Source organism: Trichomycterus rosablanca, chromosome 1 (assembly GCF_030014385.1).
Source record: "Trichomycterus rosablanca isolate fTriRos1 chromosome 1, fTriRos1.hap1, whole genome shotgun sequence".
NCBI classification, from domain to species: Eukaryota; Metazoa; Chordata; class Actinopteri; order Siluriformes; family Trichomycteridae; genus Trichomycterus; species Trichomycterus rosablanca.
In genome coordinates, this window is record NC_085988.1 from 8681436 (window position 1) to 8697476 (window position 16041).

Sequence of the window (16041 nt, forward strand, 5' to 3'; positions counted from 1 at the left end):
CCTCCACTCTTGACCGAGGAGAGTCGTGACTAACACATGCCCCCTCCGACATGTGTGCAGTAGCCGACCACTTCTTTTCCCCTGCATAAAGCAAGATCTTAACGCACTGATTATTCCCCATTATTCCCTGTCTTTGTGCAGCACCATCGATCAGCCAGCAGAGGTCGTAACTGCAGCATCCAGACATCCAACCCGACAGACGAGCCACTTATTGTCCCTGTAGGCGCCAGTTTGATCATAAAATGCTCTATTTGTTTTCACTAGACCAGTGTCGACCCATTTCTTTTAATGATCAGTCCAAGCTCTAGATTCCTTTATGTCAAACACTGATGTTCCTCCTGGCTATAAGTGGTTTCCTCCTTCCTTTAATTTATACTTTAATTTCCTTCGGGATCATTAAAGTATCCGTCCGTCCGTCCGTCCGTCCGTCCACCTGTCTATCTGTCTGTCTGTCCTTCTGTCCGTCCGTCCGTCCATCCATCCATCCATCCATCCATCTATCAACCTGTCGTTTGTCTGTCCGTCTATATATCTATTTGTTTATTTTTCTCTGTCTGTCTAGCTGTCCGTCTATATATCTATTTGTTTGTTTTTCTCTGTCTGTCTGTCTGTCTGTCTGTCTGTCTGTCTGTCTGTCTGTCTGTCTGTCTGTCTATCTATCTATCTATCTATCTATCTATCTATCTATCTATCTATCTGTCTGTCTGTCTGTCTATCTATCTGTCTGTCTCACTGTCTGCCTGTCTATCTATCTGTCTGTCTATCTATCTATCTATCTGTCTGTCTCACTGTCTGCCTGTCGATCTATCTGTTTGTCTATCTGTCCGTCTGCCTGTCCCATCTATCTGTCTGTCTATCTGTCCGTCTGTCTATCTATCTATCTATCTGTCTCACTGTCTGCCTGTCTATCTATCTGTCTGTCCGTCCGTCCGTCCAATCTGTCTATCTATCTATCTATCTATCTATCTATCTATCTATCTATCTATCTATCTATCTATCTATCTATCTATCTATCTATCTATCTATCTATCTATCTGTCTGTCTGTCTGTCTGTCTCACTGTCTGCCTGTCGATCTATCTGTTTGTCTATCTGTCCGTCTGCCTGTCCCATCTATCTGTCTGTCTGTCTATCTGTCCGTCTGTCTATCTATCCGTCTGTCTATCTATCTATCTATCTATCTATCTATCTATCTATCTATCTATCTATCTATCTATCTATCTATCTATCTATCTATCTATCTATCTATCTATCTATCTATCTATCTATCTATCTATCTATCTATCTATCTATCTATCTATCTATCTATCTATCTAAGACTTGAGATGCCTGGACTTTAGATCTTTTTCTAAGATAGTGTGTGACTTGAGTTGAGCACAATGATTTTTTTTTATTGGTTTTTACTCCTCTAGAGCCTCGGAAATGTCCTCCCAACCCTGTCCAGACTTATAAATTATTTATTGTTTCTTTTTTCTCAGATCTTCTGAAATTTTCCTGGAGTTTGGCGTACGTATTGGTGTAGGAACCTCAAATTGTCTGAATTTGATTCAGGTCTGATTGAAGGTTCAAGACGAGTATGTTTTATATTTTACGCAGATCTGCTGAAATCAAGGTTTGGCTCTGTTTAAACACTTAAATGAGCTTTTATTAGGTTCAGATTCTGGATATCTTTAGTTCTGCTGCTTTTTCATGGATGTCTGGGCAGAAATAATGAAAAGAGCGCCTGCATCACGTCAGGTCGCTAAAATAATATGAGCTCATACTGTTCAGATGACTGCTGTCAGGACTCGGACTGGGCTAGGACGCTTTAATTGACCATCTAAACCGTTCGAACTTTATTTTATACAGAAGTGACAGGAGGGAACTTATTTCCACTCAGATTGATGGTTTAATAAAGATGGTGCTGGACCTGCCACCTTACAACAGTGAAACAGAGATTTTTCCAGTTGTCTACAGTCCAATGACAGAAGCATGTAGTCCACTGTACACCAGCTCTGTCACAGTGATATATAATGTCTCCCAGATCTCTGGCATTATTATTCTATGTCAAGTCAAGTCAGATTTATTTGGATAGCATCTTTTACAGTAGAAAAACACAAGAACGACAGTAGTAAGAAAAACGCCCTTAAAATACAGAAAGAAATCTTGAGAAGAACCAGACTCATCGACACTTCTCTGGGCTCGGAGGCATCTAGGATGGACCATCACACAGTGGAAATGTGTACTGTGGTCAGATGAATCAGCATTCCAGGTCTTTTTTGGTAAAAAAATGGACGCCGTGTGCTCCGGACCAAAGACAAAAAGGATCCAGACTGTTATCAGCAACGAGTCCAAAAGCCAGAGTCTTGTATGGTATGGGGGTGTGTCAGTACCAGGGTCTGTCATGGTATGGGGGTGTGTCAGTGCCAGGGTCTGTCATGGTATGGGGGTGTGTCAGTACCAGGATCTGTCATGGTATGAGGGTGTGTCAGTACCAGGGTGTGTCATGGTATGGGGGTGTGTCAGTACCAGGGTCTGTCATGGTATGGGGGTGTGTCAGTGCCAGGGTCTGTCATGGTATGGGGTGTGTCAGTGCCAGGGTCTGTCATGGTATTGGGGCGTGTCAGTACCAGGATGTATCATGGTATGGGGGTGTGTCAGTACCAGGGTGTATCATGGTATGGGGGTGTGTCAGTACCAGGGTGTATCATGGTTAGGAGGTGTGTCAGTACCAGGGTGTGTCATGGTATGGGGGTGTGTCAGTACCAGGGTGTATCATGGTATGGGGGCGTGTCAGTACCAGGGTGTATCATGGTATGGGGGCGTGTCAGTACCAGGGTGTATCATGGTATGGGGGTGTGTCAGTACCAGGGTGTATCATGGTATGGGGGTGTGTCAGTACCAGGGTGTATCATGGTTAGGAGGTGTGTCAGTACCAGGGTGTATCATGGTATGGGGGTGTGTCAGTACCAGGGTGTATCATGGTATGGGGTGTGTCAGTACCAGTACCAGGGTGTATCATGGTATGGGGGTGTGTCAGTACCAGGGTGTATCATGGTATGGGGGTGTGTCAGTACCAGGGTCTGTCATGGTATGGGGGTGTGTCAGTACCAGGGTGTATCATGGTATGGGGGTGTGTCAGTACTAGGGTGTATCATGGTATGGGGGTGTGTCAGTGCTCTTGGTAAAAGTCATTTACACTCTGTGATGCAGCATTAATGTAGAAAAGTACATTGAGATCTTAGAGCAACATGTGCTGCCTTCAAGACGTCGTCTTTTCCAGGGACGTCCAGCATTTTTCAACAAGACGATGCAAAACCACCTGCTGCACACATTACAAAGGCGTGGCTGTGGAAGAAGAGGGTACGAGTACTGGACTGACCTGCCTGCAGTCCTGACCTGTCCCCAATAGAGAATGTGTGGAGAATTTTGAAACAATGACGACCCCGTACTGTTACACATCTTAAGACGTGTTTGCAGGAATAACGAGACAAAATAAAAGCTGAAACACTAAATCACTTGGTCTCCTCGGTGCCGAAACGTCTTTTAAGTGTGATGAAAAGGAACAACAACATTACAAAGTGGTAAATGCTTTACTGCCCCAACTTTTTTTGAATGTGTTGCAGGCCTGAAATGCAGGAATGGATGTTTATTAATAAATGAAATGAAGTTGTGCAGATAAAACATGAAATATCTCAGCTTCATCCTGTCGGTCATCAAATAAAAGTCAAAGTAAATGTAAGAAACTCTGTGTTTTTATTATTATTTGCATTTTCCATACTGTCCCAACTTTTTCTGATTTGGGGTTGTACTATTTTATTTACAGATTTTCTCCCAATTTATCATAGACATTTACTCTTCCTCTGCTGGAGACCCCAGTGGTGTTTGAGGAGGCTATATTCTCCTGACACTTGCTCCCTCTGGCCTCTTCTTATTCGCCCGTACTTTGGTGGATTGGCGCGTAAGGCCAGTCTCTTGCATGGAGAGTCACTCACCAATCTCCACGTTCCTCCACTTTTGTACAGACACCTCGGGCTACTAACCAGGGTCCTTACACAGTGTCGAAGATCCTGCTCCCTTTTAGTTCTGTCTTCTCCTACCCAGCAGATCAGTGGCCGATCATGCCCTCTATTAGGCGCCCAGCCAACCAGTAGCAGAGCTGACATTCCCAGCACTGGTACGCTAGTGAAATATCCCGCTTACTCCCTGGGCGACTCTAATAATAGGGATTTTAAAGGGCACAAAACATCTCTGTGGTCTTTTGAAAGGAATATCTGAGTCATGAGTGATTCCCAAAGCAAAAGCATCAGAGCTGGCATTCTCATCACATTCCCACAGACCCAGTTTCCACCTCTGGACATTTGACCTTACCGGGGCGAGAGAGGTCACGCTGAATGCAGCACAGATCTAAAGCTCACTTTGAAGTGCTGTGATCAGGGATACCCCTGTAAAGCCTGACTGCTAATTTAGGGTGTGTGTCTGACCCCTGCTGTGTACCTGTGGTGCTGCTGTAAATCGTGGAGCTTCATGATCCAAACACAGAACATGTGCAACTGCAGAACCGTGTCACACCATCACCGTAATTCATCAGTCGTGAGACCGAGACCTGCAAACACTGACCACATGGCAGGAACACAGCATGGACTGAACACCGGTCCATCTCATCATGCCTACATGATGTACTGTGTTGTAATAGAGCGTCCATATGACTGCACACAGATGTCAGTCAGCTTCATAGAACAGTTGATCATGGATAATGGACTGTGTGAACAGTAGAGCTCATATATGAGGTCCAGGGAAACGTTTGGAACTTCAGGAGGTAAATCTGGACCCCCTCATTGTTCTAGAGCCAATATTTATAAAACCTGATGTGAACAACGTGCTACAACACCTCCAAATCTGCACTACAGTATCCACAACCTTCATCTTCCTGAAGTCCACAATAACACAGCTGTACAACTTAACGTCTACATGCAACAATAAATCCACAAATGTTTTACCACCGTTTGATCAGGGTCACGGTGGGTCCGGTTTCCTAGGAATCACCCCGGACAGGACGCCAATCCACACCTAACCACAGACACAGCCACAGTCATGTCTGTATGAATTTTGGCTAGTGTGGGACAGTGGTAGCCTAGTAGGTAGAGCTTTGGGATATCAACTGAAAGGTTGAGAGTTTGAATCCAGCTCTGCCATGCAGCAACTGTTGGGCCCTTGACCAAGGCCCTTAACCTTGTCTGCTCCAGGGGCGCCACACGATGGATGACCCTGTGCTCTGACCCCAGCTTCCAAAACAAGCAGGGATATGCGAAGAGGAGCAAGGCACACAGTAACAGCCTGGACAGGGCGCCAGTCTCTCGGAGGGCAGACACACATACAAACACACACATACACACACACCCATTCACCTACAGGGCAATTTAGTGTCTCCAATTAACCTGACTGCACGTGTTTGGACTGTGGGATGAAACCGGAGCTCCCGTAGGAAACCCACAGACACGGGGAGAACATGCAAACTCCGCACAGAAAGAACCCGGACCGCCCCACCTGGGGATCGAACCCAGGACCTTCTTGCTGTGAAGTGACAGTGCTACCCACCGAGAATGATAATAGTGATGATAATACTATTAATAATATTAAGATTCATTAAAATATTAAAAAACAATGTCATTATAATAAAATAATAATAATAATAATAATAACAATAAATAATAATAATAATTATTATTATTATTAATAATAATAATAATAACAATAATAACAATAATAATAACAATAAATAACAATAATAATAATTACAATAATAACAATAATAATAATAATAATTACAATAATTACAATAATAACAATAATAATAATAATAATAATAAATAATCTTAATCTTAATAGTAAAAATAACATCAATAAAAACTATTAATACCAATATTATATTAAACAAAAGTATATTAAAATTAATAATAATAACACTTATTGTTATTATTAATATTATTAATTAATTATTAATATTATTATTATTGTAATTATTATAATTATTATTATTACTTTACAATAATAATTAATATTATTGTTATTATTATTTTATGCATTCCTTTTTATTTATTGAGTTTTGGATGTTTCAGTCACACTCATCTCTAACAGGTTTATAAACAATACACCATAAAACACAAACCCGTTTCAGCAGCATCTACAACAAGTGGTTTGATGTGACAAGTTTAGTATAAAGAAACTTTAAACACTTTGTGACTTGACTAAACAGGCACAAATTCCCACACACAGACACACTTCAGAGTCTTGTAAGAAGCTTCTCAGAAGAGCGACTGTCGTTCTAGGATTCCAAAGAGATCACTCTTTGTCTTTGAAACTGGACGTCCGACAAGCTCACGCTCGGGTGTCCAGATACTTTTGACCGTACGGTGTACCACCTCTGTACCTTCTGTGTGATGAACGATTCATCATCTGCTCTTCATCACGCTGGAGCTTTATGACGGCGGTACAACAACTCAAAGAGCACAGAGAGAAGAAACAGAGGGGAACAGCAGCAGGTAATTCAATTTCAGACTTCTGGAGAAACTACTCGTAAATCTGGGGGCCGTGTGCTCGGAGGGGTCACGCACACACACACACACACACACACACACACACACACACACACACACACACACACACACACACACACACACACACACACACACACACACACACACACACACACACACACACACACACACACACACACACACACACACACACACACACACACACACACACACACACACACACACACACACACACACACACCATGTACTCAACTCACTAGTTCATAACTTCACACCACCAGCAACCAGGATGAGCAGTTCCTCCCAATCCATTACAAAGGTTTGGCCTCTCCCATCCCAAATAGATGCCCGACCGGCCGTTAGCACAGCTGGAGATTCGAACCCTGGATCACAGCGGTAATAAGGTAGAATCACTTTCTAAAGTTCAACAAGCAGGCAGGTTGTGGCCTGTAAACCGTGAGTAATGTAGAATAAAAATGGAAATGGAATAGAATCAGTAGCTGGACTCTAGATGGCGCCCAGCCGACTGGTGGCAGAGCTGAGATTGGAACTCTGGGAGTACAGAGTCTCAGCAACCTGAGCGCCAAGCGTAGCTATTTAATAAAACTATTATAAAATAGGAAACCATTCCCCCATGCTTTACATTTTAGGCATTAAAGATGCTTTTAAGGGTCTTCCTCAAGGGCCCAACAGTGGCAACCTGGCAGAGGTGGGGCTTTGAACCAGCAACCCTCTGATTACTAGTCCAGTATCTTTTTTAATGCATTTTTTCTCCCCATTTTAGCACGTCCAATTTTTACCCAATTGCGTTATGCTTCCTCTCTACTGATGCTGGTGCTGACCACTGCCCTGATTGAGGAGAGCGAACACGCCCCCTCCGACACATGACCGACTGCATCTTTTCACCTGCACGAGGCGAGTTCATATGCGGATCAGCTTTGTGTACGAAGAGCCACACACTGATCGTAATTGCATCAGTTATGAGGTCCCTATCTGGCTCCCTACCTGTATAAACAACAGCCAAGCGTTGTTCATGTAGCCGCCCAGCCCAGCCGGATGGCAGAGCTGAGATTCGATACGGTGTATTCAAGATCCCAGCTCTGGTGTGCTAGTGTGCTTTACCGCTGCGCCACCTGAGCGGCCCTAGTCCAGTACCTTAACCACTAGGCTTTTATCCAAAGTGACTTACAGTACTGTGACAGTATACAGTCTAAGCAATTGAGGGTTGAGGGCCTTGCTCAGGGGCCCAACAGTGGCAACCTGGCAGTGGTGGGGCTTGAACCAGTGCCCCTTCAGCAAGAAGGTCCTGGGTTCGATGCCCAGGCAGGGTGGTCCGGGTCCTTTCTGTGTGGAGTTTGCATGTTCTTCCCGTGTCTGTGTGGGTTTCCTCCGGGTGCTCCGGTTTCCTCCCACAGTCCAAAGGCGTGCAGTCAGAATAACTGGAGTGACTAAAGTGTGTGTGTGTGTGTGGCCTGTGATGAACTGGCAACCTGTCCAGGGTGTTTCCTGTCTTCGCTCAGTAAATCAGACACACCGTGACCTTGACCAGTACAAAACGGTGGTAAAACAGGTGTCCTTACTGTTCATCCAAAAATAAAGACATGACCCGGCTGCTCCGTCTACACAAACTGACGACTCGGACTGTGTCAGGCTTTATCTTCCAACATCTACCTCACTGACTTTACTGACTGAATAGGCACAGATTCCCACAGACAAATCCAAAGTCTGGCAAAAGGGCTTCCCAGAATAGTGACTGATATTAAAGCTACAAGTGACTGATATTAAAGGAAAGATGAAATGCACATAGTTTCGGAACGTGACGTCCAACAAGCTCATTGACATCGATCCCAGTTCTCAAATGTACCCGGAATCAAATCTACTGTATATTCACACCTCACTTTAAAAACCCTCTTCAGTTCAGACCACTAGCAGAAGTGTCCGAGCTGTTATTGCGCTGTATGACCGCTAGTAGTGCTGTGGAGCTCTGTTAGGTAAAGCTGGACCCTGTAAATCTATTACTTGAGCTCACATGTTCCTCTGGGACACATGGAGAACATAAGAGTGATAAAAAAAACACATGCAGAGAAGAAATGTTCTTTCTTAATGATCCTTCAAAACTCAGGAAGGGTAAAGCACGGACATGACAAAAAAAATATCAGCTATTATTAATTATCATTATTATTACTATTATTATTATTATTATTATTATTATTATTATTATGTCATGTATTATATTTATTTTTTATTAATAAATAATAAAATGAAATTTTGAGGAGTTATTATTACTGTTATTTTTAATATTGTTTATTTATTATTATTAATGTTACTGTTATTAAGTCAAAGTCAAATTTATTTATATAGCGCTTTTTACAATGAACATTATCTCAAAGCAACTACTTATTACTATTATTATTATTACTGCTACTACTATTAATCATTTATTAATATTATTAATATTATTAACATTATTATTATTAATAATATTATTATCATCATGATTATATTATTATTAATTTTATTATTACATTATTAGGTTATTATTATAAATATTATTACTATTATTATTACTATTATCATTGCTATTATTATTATTATTATTATTATCATTATTATTATTATTATTATTATATTATCATTGTTATTATTAATATTATTATTATCATTATTATTTTGTTATTATTATTATTATTATTATTATTATAAGTGTTATTATTATTATTATATTATCATTGTTATTATTAATATTATTATTATCATTATCATTATTTCTATTACTATTATTAATTATTATTATTATTATTATCATTATTATATTATTATTATTATCATTAATATTATTATCATTATTATATTTTATTGTTGTTATTACTATTATTAAGTATTATTATTATTATTATCATTATTATTATTATTATTATTATTATATTTTATTATTATTATTATCATCATTATTGTTATCATTATAATCATTATTATTATTATTATATTTTATTATTATTATTATCATTATTATTGTTTTCATTATAACCATTATTATTAATATTATTATTAATATTATTATTATTGTTATTATTATTATTATATTATTATTATATTACTATTATTATTGTTATTATTATTATTATTATTATTATTATTATTATTATTAGATTGAGCTATTTCCGTTCTTATTTACAGAAGATTATATGTATATAGACTTTATATCATGTACGTATATAGTGTTAATTATTACATTAATTATGGATATATAAGTGATGTGCACTTCTGGTTGATGTGAACTGCGTTTCGTTGTCTTGTAGTTGTACTAAGGCAGCCTTTCTCAACTGGGGTGCCGTCTGGCTTCGTCAGGGGTGCCGTCAAAAATATTCTCACGTTACTGATATAATGAAATAAATTAAAAATAAAATAATAAAATACAAAAAGTCAACTTATCATGAAAATGTATTCCATTAGCTGCCTCAAACATCAAAATGTGTCTCACACGTCCCTTTCCCCATGCTACAACGTCAACACGGGTTGTGTGCATTGCCTATAGTGATGAGTCGTTCGCGAACGATCCGATTCTATTGAACGGCTCTTTAAAATGAACAAAAGGAACCGAGTCGCGCCTCTGGGAGCTGTTATAATATATATTTATATTTCTGTGCAGTTCTTATCAGCTGTAATTCAACCATTCCGCTTCTATCAGTAGAGGGAATTAATCAGTCATAATAAATAAGAGCTGTTTATTGTCGAAATTCAAATCACTTTCAGTATCGCGGAGAGAGCAAGCGACACACACACACACACACACACACACACACACACACACACACACAGAGAGAGAGAGCTCATAACCTCATTAATATAAATATTATATTTTTTATTGTTATTATATTGCACTGTTTTTATATTTTTTTGCACATGTAACTGTTTTGTATAAATTTGTTCTTTTTTTATTGTTATTTTTATTATTTCTCTCTAACTTGCTTTGGCAATACCAATGTCCTTATTTGTCATGCCAATAAAGCTTCTTTTGAGTTTGAGTTTGAGAGCCGTAACCGAACTACAGAGAGAACATGCAGACAATGAGCAGTGCTAGTGGTATAATGACAAATAATTGAGAAATAAACTATAAACTTGTTTAATGATGTTAAATCTGATTGGTTCATGACGCGTATGTTTTAAAGCAGAAACAAACACAGGCACATCTCTGCACAAGAGAGGATTTTTCTGAAACTTAATGCAGTACAACCACCTGTAGTGTTTTTGTGTGTTAGCAGTCCGAGGGATGCAGAGTGTAAGTTTTTTAATACATTTTAGACTGAGGTGACTCGAGATTTTAAATACTTTTAATGGGGTGCCGTGACTAAAAAAAGGTTGAGAAACACTGTACTAAGCGATGACAAAGATAAATCTATATATTTATATCATCTTTTTAAAAAATACATAAAAATAAAATAAATACATACACAAAAAAATAAATAAATAAATAAATAAATAAATAAATCACATAAGTAAAGTCTGAAGAAAAGTAAACTCACTTCAGAAGTGTAAGATCTGGATCTGGAGGAAGCACATTTTATGGAGTGAGATTTGCCACATGTAACCGTTCACGTTTGTTTATTTTAAAGCTTTATTTTGTCTCATTATTACTCTTAAAAACAAACCAGATGAGCAGCAGCAGCTCTAATAAACATCTGTGAGAATGTAAACAATCAGGACAGATGTGCACAACATCACACATCTGTGAGGAAACATCTGAGCGCTCACTTCACTCAGAAACACCGATTCATTCATTCATCTTCACCACACGCTTCATTCTGGACATGATCGCAGCTACACTGACCACGTGACACCTCTCACAGCATGACCGGGGTCCCTGGATCTAAGCCTGCGGTGCTGAAAAACGCCTTCTAATGACTGAATTCACGTGTTTCAGCCACAACAATCACTAACAGGTGTAATAAATCAGTCATATAAAGATAATTATATGCTTATGTAACTTTGAAGCAACAGTTTAGGGAAGGACCTTTCCTGTTTCAGCATAAAGACATAAAGAAAAGCGGCATAGAGTCCTGACCTCAGCCCCACTCAACAGCTCTGATCAATCAGTGCCCAACCTTTGAAATGCTGCCATCTTTTAACTAAATGGGCAAAAACTCCCACAGACATACGCCTTCTCAGAAGAGTGGCTGTTGCTCTAGCTGAAAAGATGACACAAATTCCCACAGATTGGCACAAATTCCCACAGATGGGCACAAATTCCCACAGATGGGAACAAGTTCCCACAGATGGGCACACATTCCCACAGATGGGAACAAGTTCCCACAGATGGGCACATATTTCCACAGATGGGCACAAGTTGGTTTAGAACAGATTCCCACAGATGGGCACAAATTCCCACAGATTGAAACAAGTTCCCAGAGATGAGCACAAACTCCCACAGATGGGCACAAATTCTGACACAGGTTCCCACATATGGGCACAAATTCCCACAGATAGGGCACAAAATCCGGCACAGATTCCCACAGATAAGCACAAGTTCCCATAGGTGAGCACAGATTCCCACAGATAGGGCACAAATTCCAGCACAGATTCCCACAGATGGGCACAAATTCCGGCACAGATTCCCACAGATGGGCACAAATTCCCACAGGTGGGCAAAGATTCCCACAGATGGGCACATATTCCCACAGGTGAGCACAAATTCCCACAGATTGGCACAAATTCCCACAGATGGGCACAAATTCTGACACAGGTTCCCACAGGTGGGCACAAATTCCCACAGATGGGCACAGATTCCCACAGACAGACACAAATTCCCACAGATGGGTGTCCACACTATTTTAGTGCTAAGTTTGTGCTCAGGTGTCCAAATACCTTTGACCATATAGTTATATACATATGAATCTAAAGCTAGAGATTAATTAATCGTCTACCACCGCTAGGATCTGGGTTCAAATCTCGACTATATAATGGATTGACGCCCTGTCCAGGGTCTTTCCCAATGTGAACCTGACCATCCGTGACCCTGACCAGAATAAAACGGTTGATGTATGGTGAACACAGAGCAGCTTTGAAACGAGCTGGTGGTTTAGAACCGAGAGGAAATGGATCGGTGCGGTCAGATGGAATCCAAGGGTCAGTAAAAACGGGTCGGGCGCGAATGAACCAAACGATCCCGAGGTGTGTAAAGCTTGCTCGACTGTGGACACAGACGTTACAACAGCTTCAAAGTCATAGGAACGGCAGGAGCTCCGAATCCTGCATTTATTTATCAGATAGAAGGATACATACAGCCAAAAGTATGTGGACGCCCGTGTTTCTGCCATATCTACTGCTTACAGGAGTATTCAAATGATATAAGGAAAATGACATGCTTTTAATATTGTAGAAACAGTTTGAGGAAGTCCCCTTTCTCTTTCAGCAAAGCTCTATAAATACAGAGTCCTGGTCTCAATCCAACTCAACACTTTAGGGATGAATTAAACTTGCCTTTCTCTTCTCTTCCACAGTTACTGACTCTGTTTGCTAAGAAGGCACAAATCCCCACAGACAAACAGCCCAGAGCCTTGTAGCAAGGCTTCCCTAGATGTTTAAAGATGTCCAACAAGCTCATGCTCAGGTGTCCCAATACTTTTGCCCCTCTAAAAAACTTCTATAACATGCATGTCGTCAATATTGAAGCAAAGACACAAACCCGGTCCTCGAATGCACCTCACATGCACCACACTTGCCTGATACGGCATGATCTAATACCTCATAACTCTGACCACGCAGGAACCAGAACGTCCAGGTACATGATCAAACATCCAACACCAAACATGAGGAGAACATTGAGATGAGAAGAGGGTCAGACTTACCTGAGCAGAGATGCTCTCACTCCTTCACCTCTCACTCTTCCTCTGTCTGACCTCCACTACTAATGATTGACTGGATGATGGAGAGCGAGAGAGAGAGAGAGAGAGAAGGTTAGGGGAGGGAAGTTGTAATGTTTCCTAATACTTGAAGAATTTTCCTCCCACCTCTCTCCTCTCTCTCTCTCCCTCATTCTCATTCTCTCTCCCTCATTCTCATTCTCTCTCTCCCTCTCGCTCTCTCTGATGTAACTTGGTGGGGTGTTACAGGTCCCCTCTGGGCGGCGGATTTGCGATGGAAAACATCTGATATTTTAGGTTTTAAACAACACAAATTCTCATTCTCACCAAATCTCTGAATCTCAAAAAACACACCTGTGTCACAAACCACATTTACAAACCACATTTCCAGAAAAGTCGGGACGTTTAGTAAAACACAGTAAAAAGAAGAATCTGTGATGTGTTTATTCACATAAATCTTTATTTAACTGATTAAAGTAGAAAGAAAAAAAATTTTTCACTGATCAACTTCATTGTAATTTGTAAATATAAACACTACATAGTGTTCAGGATGTGTGGTTTAGTACACTTCCACTAGATATTAAGTAAGGTTTGGAACATGTCCATTACAAAGTGTATAGGGTGTATGGTTTGGGACATGTCCTCTATGTAGTAAACATGATGTATGGTTTGGGACACATCCACTAAACAGTAAATAGAATGTATGGTTGTATGGTTTGGGACACGTCCACTACATAGTGAATTAAATTTAAGGTATGAAACATGTTCACTACATAGTAAATATAATGTACGTTTTGGAAAATGTCCACTATATAGTGAATAGAATGTGCGGTTTGGGACAGGACCATTACATAATGAATAACATGTATGGTTTGGAACATGTCCAATACATAGTTAATAGAATGTGTGGTTTGGGACACGTACACTACATACTGAATAAGATGTATGGCTTGGGACACATCCACTACATAGTAAGTAGGACGTAAGGTTTGGAACACGTCCACTACATAGTGAGTAGGACGTAAGGTTTGGAACATGTCCACTACATAGTGAATATAATGTACGTTTTGGGACACAATGTATGGTTTGGGATGTGTCCACTACATACTGAATAGAATGTATGGTTTCGGACACGCCCACTACATAGCGTATGGTCTGGGACATGTCCACTAAATAGTGAATAGGAAATATGGCTTGGAACACGTCCACTAGATATTAAGTAAGATTTAAGGTTAGGGACATGTCTATTACAAAATGTATAGGATGTTCGGCTGGACACGTCCAGTATACACTGATCAGCCATACCATTAAAACCACCTTCTTGTTTCTACATTCACTGTCCATTTTATCAGCTCCACTTACCATATAGAAGCACTTTGTAGTTCTACAATTACTGACTGTAGTCCATCTGTTTCTCTACATGCTTTATTAGCTCCTTTCACCCTGTTCTTCAATGGTCAGGACCCCCACAGGACCACCACGGAGCAGGTATTATTTGGGTGGTGGATCATTCTCAGCACTGCAGTGACACTGACATGGTGGTGGTGTGTTGCTATGAGTGGATCAGACACAGCAGCGCTGCTGGAGTTTTTAAACACCTCACTGTCACTGCTGGACTGAGAATCGTCCACCAACCAAAAACATATAGCAATACAGCAGCAACAGAAGAGCGATCGTCTCTGACGTGACTTTACATCTGCAAGGTGGACCAACTAGGTAGGCGTGTCTAATAGAGTGGACAGTGATCCACTCATACCAGCACAACACACACTAACACACCACCACTATGTCATATGTTCACTACATAGTTAATATAAATGTAAGTTTTGGGACATGTCCACCATATAGTGAATATGATGTGTGGTTTGGAACATGTTCACTACATAGTAAATAGGATACATGGATTGGGACAAGTCCACTATATACTGATGGTTTAGGACACGTTCACTATATAGGAGATCTGCTTTGGGACACATCCACTACATAGTAAACAGAATGTAGGGTTAGGGGCACATCAGTTACATAGTTAATATTATGTAAGGGTTGGGACACCTACTCTACAGTGTATGGTGGGGGACATGTCCACTAAATAATGAATAGGAAATATGGCTTGGGACGCTAGATATTAAGTAAAATGTATGATTTGGGACATGTCCATTACATAGTAAATAGGATGTACGGTTTGGGACATGGACACTAGCTATGATGGGGAGCGAGGAATAAGAAAAGCTTTTTTGGTCGGGAAGGAGCAATGAGTGGGGGCAAGTACGATGGTTAGAAGAGAGTCGGCTCTGTCCGGGATCTGGTTATGTGCAGGTCATTTAGCTTCCAGTGTGACGGGTCCGTGAACAGCAGCAGAACATCACAGCTTGTTTTTCAATCTTACATAACTGATAATTTGTACAAACATGGGACCGAGCTCATGATTTGTTCTAAAATGTTACAAAGATAGTGATAAGCACAAACAAGACATGATTTAAGAGTTCCTTATATTTACTTTTATTTGATGTCAGACAGGATGAACCTGAGATATTTCATGTTTTATCTGCTCAACTTCATTTCATTTATTAATAAACATCCATTCCTGCATTTCAGGCCTGGAACACATTCCAAAAAATGGGACGGGGGCAATTTAGGGCTTGTAATG

At 40.3% G+C, this 16041-nt stretch overlaps 1 protein-coding gene across 2 annotated transcripts in view; it reads right to left on the bottom strand.

The window, feature by feature from the left end:
* Nucleotides 1-13451, bottom strand: part of LOC134334175 (tenascin) — a 90767-nt gene extending 77316 nt beyond the window's left edge. For both annotated transcript variants that reach the window (XM_063016502.1, XM_063016425.1), the window contains exon 1: nt 13380-13451. The gene's annotated coding sequence lies outside the window, so the exon portion shown is untranslated. The remainder of the gene's footprint in view (nt 1-13379) is intronic.
* Nucleotides 13452-16041: the final 2590 nt, after the last annotated feature.